We start from the raw sequence: 11,243 nt of genomic DNA, 5'->3' as shown, positions 1-11,243 counted from the left end.
TGACATTTACTAACATATAATGACTATTGAGTTAACAAGTTTGTGAACATTGTGTGGAGGCATGAAATCAGCTTGTTCTTTCACAGACTAATCCCTTTTCTCCTGTGCTCGGTAACATAATAGGCCATAGTTCATAGGTATGCAATACGAGCAAGCATTGTGTAGATGGAATCGATAGCATAATCCTATTAAATTCTGCAAAACAGTTTACTTTATGATATCAAGTGGAATTGTGATTGATTTTTAAAGTAAATAGTAGTTCTATATTCAACTCAGACTAGAATATCTTTTAAAGCAGCAACTTACTTTGTGTGGGACCACTGTTTTTCTTCCATTTTTCTTTATTTTATAAATAAATGTTGCCTGTGTGGCTTAATTAAAAGACATTGAATTCTGGCTTGACTTTTTACTTAAAATTGTCTTGGCTTTGGCCCAGTGTCTAAATACAGAACTGAATGCTTGTTTTTAAGTTTTGCCACTTGTTCTAGAACACTTTGTTAAAAATAATGGTTTTTAGACAATGCCAATTCTTTTTAATAAAATTTTTATTCCTTAAGTCCAGAATTATTATAAATATTTTAAAGTAAGTAGTTAGTATTCAACTAGTATGCTCCATTTCAGTATTACTAGTTATTTATACTCACATTCTTTTCTGATTATTCAATTTCTCATTTTGAATGGTTGGATTCAGCACATTAAGTACCAAATATTCGTATTATCCCCATATAAGTACATTTACTGCTGATGCTGAGTTTCTGCACTCACTGAATCTTCCCTATACGATTAAAATCTCAAATTGATTTTAAGACATTAGTTTTCAGGATATGATAATATTCTTAAGCATCCTTTATATATTGTGAAACTCTTTGAAAACACAAAATACAATTTGCTCAGAGCAGAATTGAACGCAGTAAAGTAAGTTCATTTGTATTAAAAACAAATCTAATTGTGTCCACAGAAAAGAAGGCAAACTAGTTTATAATCTTAACATAATCTCTACTGTCTAGCAAGCTACAGAAGATTTTTCCAAGTATACTTCCAGCTTAAAGTTGATGTCCTCACAGCTGAAAGAAAAAGTTAATTGAATTCAATTTTCTCAAAGACAGCTCAAGTACTTGTAAAGAAAGAAATAAAAATCTGTACTGGCTCAAAATAATGGGCATATACTTGCTGTCTTTTAAGAAATAAGAGGGATGATTTAACAGTGAATTAAAAAAAAAAAAAAAAAAAGTGATGAAAATAAGAAGGGGGAGTTGTGGGTGACCAGGAATTATAGGGAAACATTTGAACGCAGAGGCAAATGGATTCAAAACCAGAGGGGTTCTCAACCCAAAGCATGCACAGAAATGCCACTTGCAAAAGATGAGAGCAGTTCTTAAAGTACCCTAAACATAGAAAGGGATAAGTAGAACCTTAGGACTAAAAGTTCAACTCAACTCCATGTTATATACAAGGCACAATCCTAAAATAAAATGATGTAAGATGGTGAACGGTCATGGGATCAGCAAATATATAATAATATAAACAACTTTATCAACTAAATTCTAGAACATCAAAATATGCAAAACTTTTTTTGATTAAAAAAGAGGAAAGAACTGAAGAAATAGTAGTCATAGCATATAAGCATAGTTTTAAGTCTTGGATAGAGCAAATATTAAAAATAATATAAAGTTTTTGCAAACATGAATAGAGATTATTTGGGAAATTTAATGATTAGAATGGATATACACCATTTTCATTGGCTGTGATATACTAATAACACCAGAAAAAAATTTACATTTTTTTTAAGGAAGATATAATATCAACCATATTTGTATCACAATGTAATAATGGTCGAAATAAAATAATTTTCTAAACTACTTAAGAAATAAGTCAAAATCCTTATTCACGACATTGTACATAAGCTTAAAATTTAACACAATTTAAAACTTTAAACATTATTGATATCAAATTAGAAGAAAAATACATTTTTTCTAAGTCAAGAAATTAGAATAAATAAAAGCAAGTATATTCTATGTTTAAACTTAATATTTATATATAATTTACAAAATAAATAATGAATAAAATATATGATAAAATGTAGCCACCTACAAATTTAATGGAAAAATATAAATTACATGATAATGTAACAAAATGAATATAAGAAGTATTAGTACATTTACATTTATATATAGAAATGATTATTTTGAGAAAATCCAAATAAAGATAAAGTAGATGTTTTATAATTTGATACTATAATTAGAACTATTTGACTGGAAGACAAAAGTTATAGATTGTCTATGTTGAAGGCAGGGCCTATGTGGTTTATTCTTCCAGGAGGCACATTTATGATGTAACCTATGTGAATGACTGTGCTTTGTCCAACTCCTGAATGCCTTGAAGACTCAAGGTGAAGACACTCTTTAGTGCCATGCGGCTACCCTGGATGCCACAGTGAGTAACCAGCAGCCAAGTATCCATCCAGGTTGTATTAAGGAAAGATCACTGTGGACAAACTTAGAGTACATGTCCACTCTTAATGAATTCTATAAACTAATTCCCCACTTCTATGTTACTGTTGTGCCTGAATTTACTACTACAAAATCCAACACATCAAAAACATAGACACGCCTATTAGTGCAAAGATCTTTAAAATTCAGTCCTAAAGCCCAACACTTTCTCCAATACTCTGAAGGAAGTGATGAAAGATATTTTTTTCTTATTTTAAAAATTTTGAGGCCAGGCGCGGTGGCTCACGCCTGTAATCCCAGCACTTTGGGAGGCCGAGGCAGGCGGGTCAACAGGTCAGAAGACAGAGACCATCCTGGCTAACACGGTGAAAACCCCGTCTCTACTAAAAAGACAAAAAAATTAGTTGGGCATGGTTGCGGGCCCCTGTAGTCCCAGCTACTCTGGAGGCTGAGGCAGGAGAACGGCGTGAACCCGGGAGGTGGAGCTTGCAGTGAGCCGAGATCGCGCCACTGCACTCCAGCCTGGCGGACAGAACGAGACTCCGTCTCAAACGAACAAACAAACAAACAAAAACAAACAAAAAGAATTGAGATAACGTCAGCATGTATGAACATATATTTTATTTATATCAGATAAGCAGGAAGGCCTTTTTTTTTTTTTTTTTTTTTTTTTTTTTTTTTTTTTTTTTTTTTAAAGCAAGGAACACCTCAGAACAGCCTCAAGTACCTACCATGGAAGGGTCTTTTGGAAAGTCATGCCATGAAATTTACTCCATATCTGCCAAATGAGGGCATTCAAGTTTTTTAGTCGGATGTATGTGTTTACAGAGGGCAACATATAAGAAGCCAACCAGATAGCTGGGGGAGCTAACCTTTCTCCTCTTCCCCTGATTACGTCTCCTCTTCCTCAGCTGCCGTGGTCTCCACTGCACAAGCCCCGTGCTGCTCACAGAAGCCAGTAGACAAGGTGACTGCACTCTCCAAATATTTTAGTAATACACTTGTATCCATGAAGATTTTGATATATTTCTTACATATACATTTATTTCTGATATATTTACTTACTTGATTACTTGTTCGTATTTAGTTTTTAAAATGAACTAGGGCACTGTCCTCTTTTGTAATTGCAAAACATAGTTTTAATAACGCGTAATAATATAGTTTTTAAAGTTAAACGATCAACGAAGCCCTTTAGTCCTAATCTAATACTTAATGTGACATTTTAAATTGCTTTATAAGATTATTCTAAGGCATTACATCTATTCAGATTTTCACCTTGTTCCTTATGCATATATAAAATACACTGAAAATCAAAGTATTTCAGAAATGCAAGGGTGGATTTATACCAGAAAGTCTATTAACAGATGCCAACACATTTTAAGGGTTATTCAGTAATGGTTGTTGAAATACTTTATCAATTTCGGCAAATATAATTATTTATAAAACTTTTTTATTTAACAAAAATTCTACAGCAAATATTTTATTAAATGTGAAAAGATTAAAATGAATTTCATTAACATCAGGAAGTAAACACAGATTACTAGCTTTGACCATTATTTTTACTTTTTAAAAAGAAAAACTTTTAGGTTAAGGAGTACATCTGCAACTTTGTTGATACAGGAAAACTCATGTCATGGGTTTTTGGTGTACAGACCATTTTATCACCCAGGTACTAAGCATAATACCTGATTGTTATTTTTCCTGATCTTCTCCCTCTTCCCCCACTCCTTCTTGAAGTAAGCACCAGTGTCTGTTGTTCCCCTCTTTGTGCCCATTGGTTCTTATTATTTAGCTTTACTTATACGTGAGAACATGCAGTATTTGGTTTTCTGTTCTTGTGTTAGTTTTCTAAAAATACCTCCAGCTCTATGTTCCTGTAAAGAACTTGATCACATTTTTTATAGCTGCATAGTATTCCACAGTGTATATGTACCACATTTTCTTTATCCAGTCTTCCACTGATGGGCATTTAGATTGATTCTATCTTTACTATTTTGAATAATGCTGCAATGAACCTATGTGTGCATGTGGATTTTTACCTTTTTGTTTTAAAAATAATTTCATACTTACAGAAAAATTTAGCAAGATTATTAAAAAGAACTTAATAATACTTTTCTAAATTCACCAATTGTTAACATTTTGCTACATTTGCTTTATTATTTTCTATGTATTCATGTATTTATTACTATTGATTGATACATTTAGAAGTAAGTTACCAAATCTCCAAACTAGAAGGATATTCTATTACATAATCATAGGATAATTATCAAATTCAGGGAGTTAAATACAGGAAAGTTAATACAATATTATTATATACTACATAGCCCATTGATTCAATTCAGGATAATGCATTCATCATTTTAATCTGTATGAATTACCCAGCCTTTTTGTTGTCTTTTATGATATTGACATTTAACATGGTATTGGAGATCAAATGTTGCTATTCAGTATGATCCACAGTTTGAGTCCAACATTGTTATTTAATATAGAAGATACTTAATGCAATGAGAAAATTAAATCAAACAAATGTGTATATATATATTTTTTTAAAAAGATAATTTTGCCCATGATTTAATTACACACTTTAAAATAAAACATAAAATAAATAAATAAATAAATAAAAATACTCTAAGTAATAGGAAAATTTGGTGGGATTATTAGATACGAAAGAGTCTTTAAAATCAGAACTTTATAAGAAACATCTAAATTGAAAATAAAAAATATTGAATTCTAAATTCTAACAAAAATATAAAATGCTTGGGAATAAATTTAACAAAATAGAGAAATAAAAGTATGTATTTCAAATTAAATTTATAAAACAATATTTCAATAAATGTAAAAAACATGTTTTTCTTGCATGAGAAGACAGTATTATTAAATAAAGTCAATTGTAATTGCAACAGAATTACTTTAAAATTGAGTAAAATAATATTAATGTTAAATGGGAGATTATATACTTAAATATATTAAGGACTATATATTTAAATATATTAAAAGTTGAAGGAGAGAAGAATGGTTTAGGGAAGCTTGTTTTAATAGAATTCAAATTTATGAAAGATTATTATAAATTCAACACATTTCAAAGAATATGTTGCAGAACTTTCTCCTTGGTTCTGCTGAAACTGGGCTCTTGTCACACAACCAGGAAAGATTAGGCTCACAGACACATAGAAGGGTGAGGAAAACGGAATTTATTGGTTGAAAGGAAAAAGGAAAAAATAACTCTCAGCAAAGCAAGAGAGAGTCCTGCTTCCAAGTTTCCTTTCTCATGGGTTGAATCCCAGGTCACCATATAGGAACAGGAGAGGCCTGTCTCCTCCCCTCTGCAAATGGCAGGAACTTCCCAAGACTCCACCCTATCCTCCCAGTGTACAGATGGGCATTATTCAGAAAGAATCAGTTGGGAAAGAGTGGGCTTCATCTGAGATCAGCAGTCCAGCTTTTCTGCCTTCAGGTTGTTTTAGGCTTGAAGGCGGGGTTTCTTGCAGGACCCTTGGCTGCCTCCTGTCTCTATCAGTTATACAGATGGTTGATATAGAAAATAATGTATTTTTAATAGTGCCGAAATAACTAGCTACTACTTAAAAGTTACATCTCTCTTGCATCATACTCAAAATTGTTCTCTATGGATTAAAAAATTAAAATGGAAAAAGCATTAAAAAATCGAAAAACCTACAAAAATAAGTAAACAAAGTAGCTTCTTAATCAAGAATGGAAATGTACACATAATATTCTTTAATAAATGATCATTTGACTTAGAAACAGTCTTGTCAAAAGATACCTTAAGTCACTAAATGGTAGATCTAGGAAATTTCCAATACACATGGCTAATAATATATACGTCACACAAATAACTCTGCCAAGTTAACAAGAAAACAGTATGTAATTCAAATGGAAATGAGTAGAAGGTATGAAAATCTAGTTCAGAGAGAAAGAAATCCAAATGACCAAAATTAATAACTAAAAAGCACCTGTCTGTATCTTTACAGAAAGCATCATTCTAAATTTCCAAAAATGTATTTGTTTTCATACTTGTGCATAGCATTTCTCTTTTGTTCAACTTATGTTGTTTCAGGTTTTTTATTCTTAAAACTGATTTAATTCTAATTTGCTCACATTTCAGTAATAAATCTAACATCAGACTCTCTTTGATTCACTGTTAATCAAGTCTGCCTTTTTTCAAGTGTTTGGCCTATGGTTAAGTTAACATTTGTTCAAAATACCGCTGAAAAAAAAGAAATAGCCACAAAAACTGCAGCCCAGGTGCATGCCAATGGCAAAAATTGCCAGGGACTGAAAGCATGGCGCAGAACATAGTATCTCCCAAATGCATACCTTTCAATTATCTGTGATTTTTATGCTGTTTATATTTACATGTGACCAACCACCACACCAAATATTGTTTGAGCTATCTGTGAAAATATAACTCAATAGAATATTCTGTCTGCAACTTACTGTCAAATTATTTATGAAGCAAAATATTATGTATAGTAAGTTTTAAATGTATGTATATGTGTGTATACATAATGCCCTCAGACATATGCATATGAGAGGAAGAAGGGAGCGAGAACAGACATATGTATGGGAGAAGGTGTTAACAATGGGTGAGTATGACTGAAATATATATGGGAGTTTTTAAGTTCTGTATATTTGAAATTATTTTAACATAAAAATTAAATAAAAATGAACATTACTTGCAATATTTTCATTCACATTTCTGTATCTATGGACTATATATATATAATTATTCCACATATTCAACAATGTTCAGTAATCTAAAAATTAAAAATAAAGCTAAAGTTACTATTAAACGTATTGCATTGTATGATCCATAGCAAAACTTAGATCCGTTTCTTTTTTATGACTATTAAGTAATCTACATTTCGTACTTACTACCACATCCAAATGTATCAATGAAAGCATTTTATACCAATGAAACTGTTTTTTAACAAGAAATTAAAGCGGAAGCAAAGGCAAATTGTAGAACACTGGCGACTTAATTCCAGACCTAACAGTGATTTGTCCTTTACAGTCTTAAGCTGCATTTTCTTTTTAGAGGAAAGTGAATGAAATGAACCACATTTCACAGGCATAGGCATGATGGAGAAGTCTCTGAATATTTGCTTTCTGTAATACATTTCCGAAATTATTATCATAAGTGTTTTGCATAGTTATTCCACCTAACAGAGCTCTCAGATATTTATCTGAATCTTTTCCCATTGCTGTTTCCTCTGATTCTTTCAAAAACATCCTCCAAAGAAATATTTTTTTTTTTGCAAAGGTGAATTATCACTTCATATTCACTGCCTATTTGGCCTTGAGGGAACATTAAAGTTATTTGATATGCTGCAGCTGCAGAAAGATAAACTAGATCACATGACTTTATTTGGATAAAAATACTAAATAGCCTTATTATCACTAGATCTTCATAAAGTCACTATAGATATTGAAATAAGGAGCAGATTTTGCAATAAGGTTCTATTTCAGAAGTTACTGGGAAAAAATGCCATTTCCTCCCCTTCAGAATATGCAGTTTGGCATGAGACTAAATATTTTAGAGTACTTCAAACTCTTTGTAAATGTATTTAAATAATTATTTTAAATTATATTATTTTTATTAAGTTATTGTTTAGCAATATTTTTGTATGTTTATGGATAACATTTTGTGTTATTCAAACATATGTATATTTAGTATTTCAAATGATTTTTACAATGCATTTGCAACATTAGCAAAACAAATCTTTCTTGCAATACCTAGTAACTTATAATCCAAAGTAAAATTTCAAGAGCAATTATTTCAGAGCAATATTCTGACATATCTAAATAGTACAACTAAGTAGCATATTTGACATAACAAATTTTAAATAGTTCACATTAAATTCCATATTATTTTGAATAATATGAGCAAAAGTAAAAATCAAAATATCCCTCATTCTAGGACTTCCTCTTCTATGAAATTTTTCTGACAATATATTGCACTTTTGAAAAATATTCCTTCAATTTACTCATTTTGCATTGTTTGTAAGAGAAAATTAATGAAAGCCAAATAACCATCAGTGAAAGTCTATTTACATAAATGATGACATATAAATGATGACATATCTATGCCATGGGATATTTTTTCAAATTTAATAAAATAAGGAAGATTAAAGAAAACTAATTAGAAATAATTCCCATCATATGTTACTAGGTAAGGCACAGAACTGGGTGTATAGCATATTGCCATTCTGATATTTATGTAAAACAAGAGAATTGATAAAAATATTTCTTCTCACCCCTATTGTTTGTATGCATATAAATATAAATAAGCATATCAAGTAACAAATATGTAATATATATTTACAGTATGTATTGCCTTGTATATTATTAAAGTATCAATGGAAAAATCATAAACAATTTTAATGTGTTATCTATAAGAACTACAGAAGTAGGAGAAAAGCCCTTTACAATATACTACTTTTTACCCGTTATATCTCAAATAGTATAAATTACTTATTCAATAAAGACATATATAAACATGAATTAAAATAAATAACATTTTAAACTAAGTTATCTCTATCATGTATCATATCTATTTAAATAGAAATAGATTAAGATAATGTTTGATATAGAAAGACACATCACAAAATTAATTACTCATACATTAAATTGCCAAATATTGCCTATTCAACAACACAAAAAAAGTGTTCTCTGCAGTCTACTGAGTCCACATTTTTAAAAGTCATGTATTCAAAGCTAATAGTGAACATGAAAATAACAAATGTGATTAAATTTAATTGTCATAATGAATATGTAAATATATAAGAATAGAGATAAATAATTAATATACAAAATGTATTTTTTGTTTTAATATTTAACATAATTAAGCACATTTTCAAAGCCAAAACTTAATATACACTTATTTAAAATAATTCACTGCATAAAGTTTTATGGTATTATTAGGTACTAATTTTAATAAATCGGGCAAGAGAAATGAAAGCAAATTACTGGTTTATGCTCGCTAAATCCTGTGTGAACTTACGGAAATAAAGAAATACCTCAGAGATATTGCAGGTTCACTTTCAGACCAGTGCAATGAAGGAAGTATTGCAACAAAGCTAGTCACATTAATATTTTGGTTTCCAAATAAATATAAAAGTTCTGTTTACACTATACTGTAGTTCATTAAGTGTACAATAGCACATGTCTAAAAATACAATGTACAATGTTTATACCTTAATTTGAAAATACTTTATCACTAAAATACTTTATCTAAAAATCTAAAGCTCAAGGAACTAAATGAGGTAAAATATATATTGGCTGGCACTAAGTTAAGCACAAATCATATTTGTTTATCTACATATTTACACATGCATACCATATTAATCTGTTCTCACGCTGCTATTAAAGACATACCCGAGACTAGGTAATTTATAAAGGAAAGAGCTTTAATTGACTCACAATTCCACATGCCTGGAGAGTCCTCACAATCATGGTGGAATACAAATTAGGAGCAAAGTCACATCTTACATAGTGACAGGCAAGAGGGCATGTGCAGGGGATATCCCCTATATAACACCATCAGATCTCCTGAGACTTATTCACTATCACGAGAACAGCACAAGAAAAACCCACCCCCATGATTCAGTTACTTCCCACTGAGTCACTCCCATGACACGTGGGGATTATTACAATTTAAGGTGAGATTTGGGTGGGGATACAGGGCCAAATCATATCACATACTCACATATATATCATCCTATATATCTTCCTTTGTATGTATATTTTTACATATGTTTTATATGTATACATATATACGTGTGTGTGTGTGTGTAGTCATAGATGTGACACTGTAAAATGAGTAAATGGTGTTAGCATTAAAATAATTCAGGGAAAATGATATCTTTCCCATTGAAACAGCAGTTCCACAGTTATAATTTCTTCTTAAATATGGCACTAAAAAAGAATACTCTTCCAAGTATAATACACATATCATGGAAAAAAGATTAAAAACTTGTACTAATATGAGCAAAACAGCATGAAAGAAAGGCACATTATATTAAAAATCATTTATATAAACTGATACATTTTGAATATATTCTGCAAAAATTAAAGCAAAAACATCTTTGGAGCAATTCAGACTTGAATATTTAGGAACAGTGAAATGCTATGTTTAGCTGACCTGCTAAATCTATTTTCAAATAACTTGCATTTGAAATACCTATGTCCACTTATTTATACGTAAAAATTATCATCACAGGCATGCACTGACACTAACAGATGCAACTGGCTTTTTATTTCTTATTTTTAGAAGATCTAATTACAACATTGGCTGACAACCTCTGCTAATCACAAGTTCATAAAATTGAACAAAGCTAATTGAAGGTACCAAACCATGTCAGCATGCTGGCTAATAAAAAGAAGTTGAGACCCCCTTAAAAATTAAGTCAATTGAACTCAAAGTGGCACTACATTATTAATTAAATTCCAGGTTATTTTCTTACTAACAAGTATAAAATGAAGCTACATTTGCTTCTCTTTTTTAATCCCATAGAAATGTATCCCACAATAATAATAATACATCTCACAGTGGTAGATTTAACTTTTAGACTTCTTATTTACATTTTTTAATCATCAAGTAAAAAAATTATTTTGATTGCTGTTGATACTCTACCATAATTTATTTATGTTTGATGTATAAAAAACAAGGCAGTGCACATGTTTAAAATCTAAAATTATACCATATTGGCATGTTTTCCCCATTACATGCAAATATGTTACTTTCTCCATGTATTTCTCAACAAAATATTTTCA

Source organism: Macaca mulatta, chromosome 5 (genome assembly GCF_049350105.2).
Source record: "Macaca mulatta isolate MMU2019108-1 chromosome 5, T2T-MMU8v2.0, whole genome shotgun sequence".
Taxonomy (NCBI): Eukaryota; Metazoa; Chordata; class Mammalia; order Primates; family Cercopithecidae; genus Macaca; species Macaca mulatta.
The sequence above is the reverse complement of the archived record's forward strand: the minus strand, read 5'-3'. Positions refer to the sequence as shown.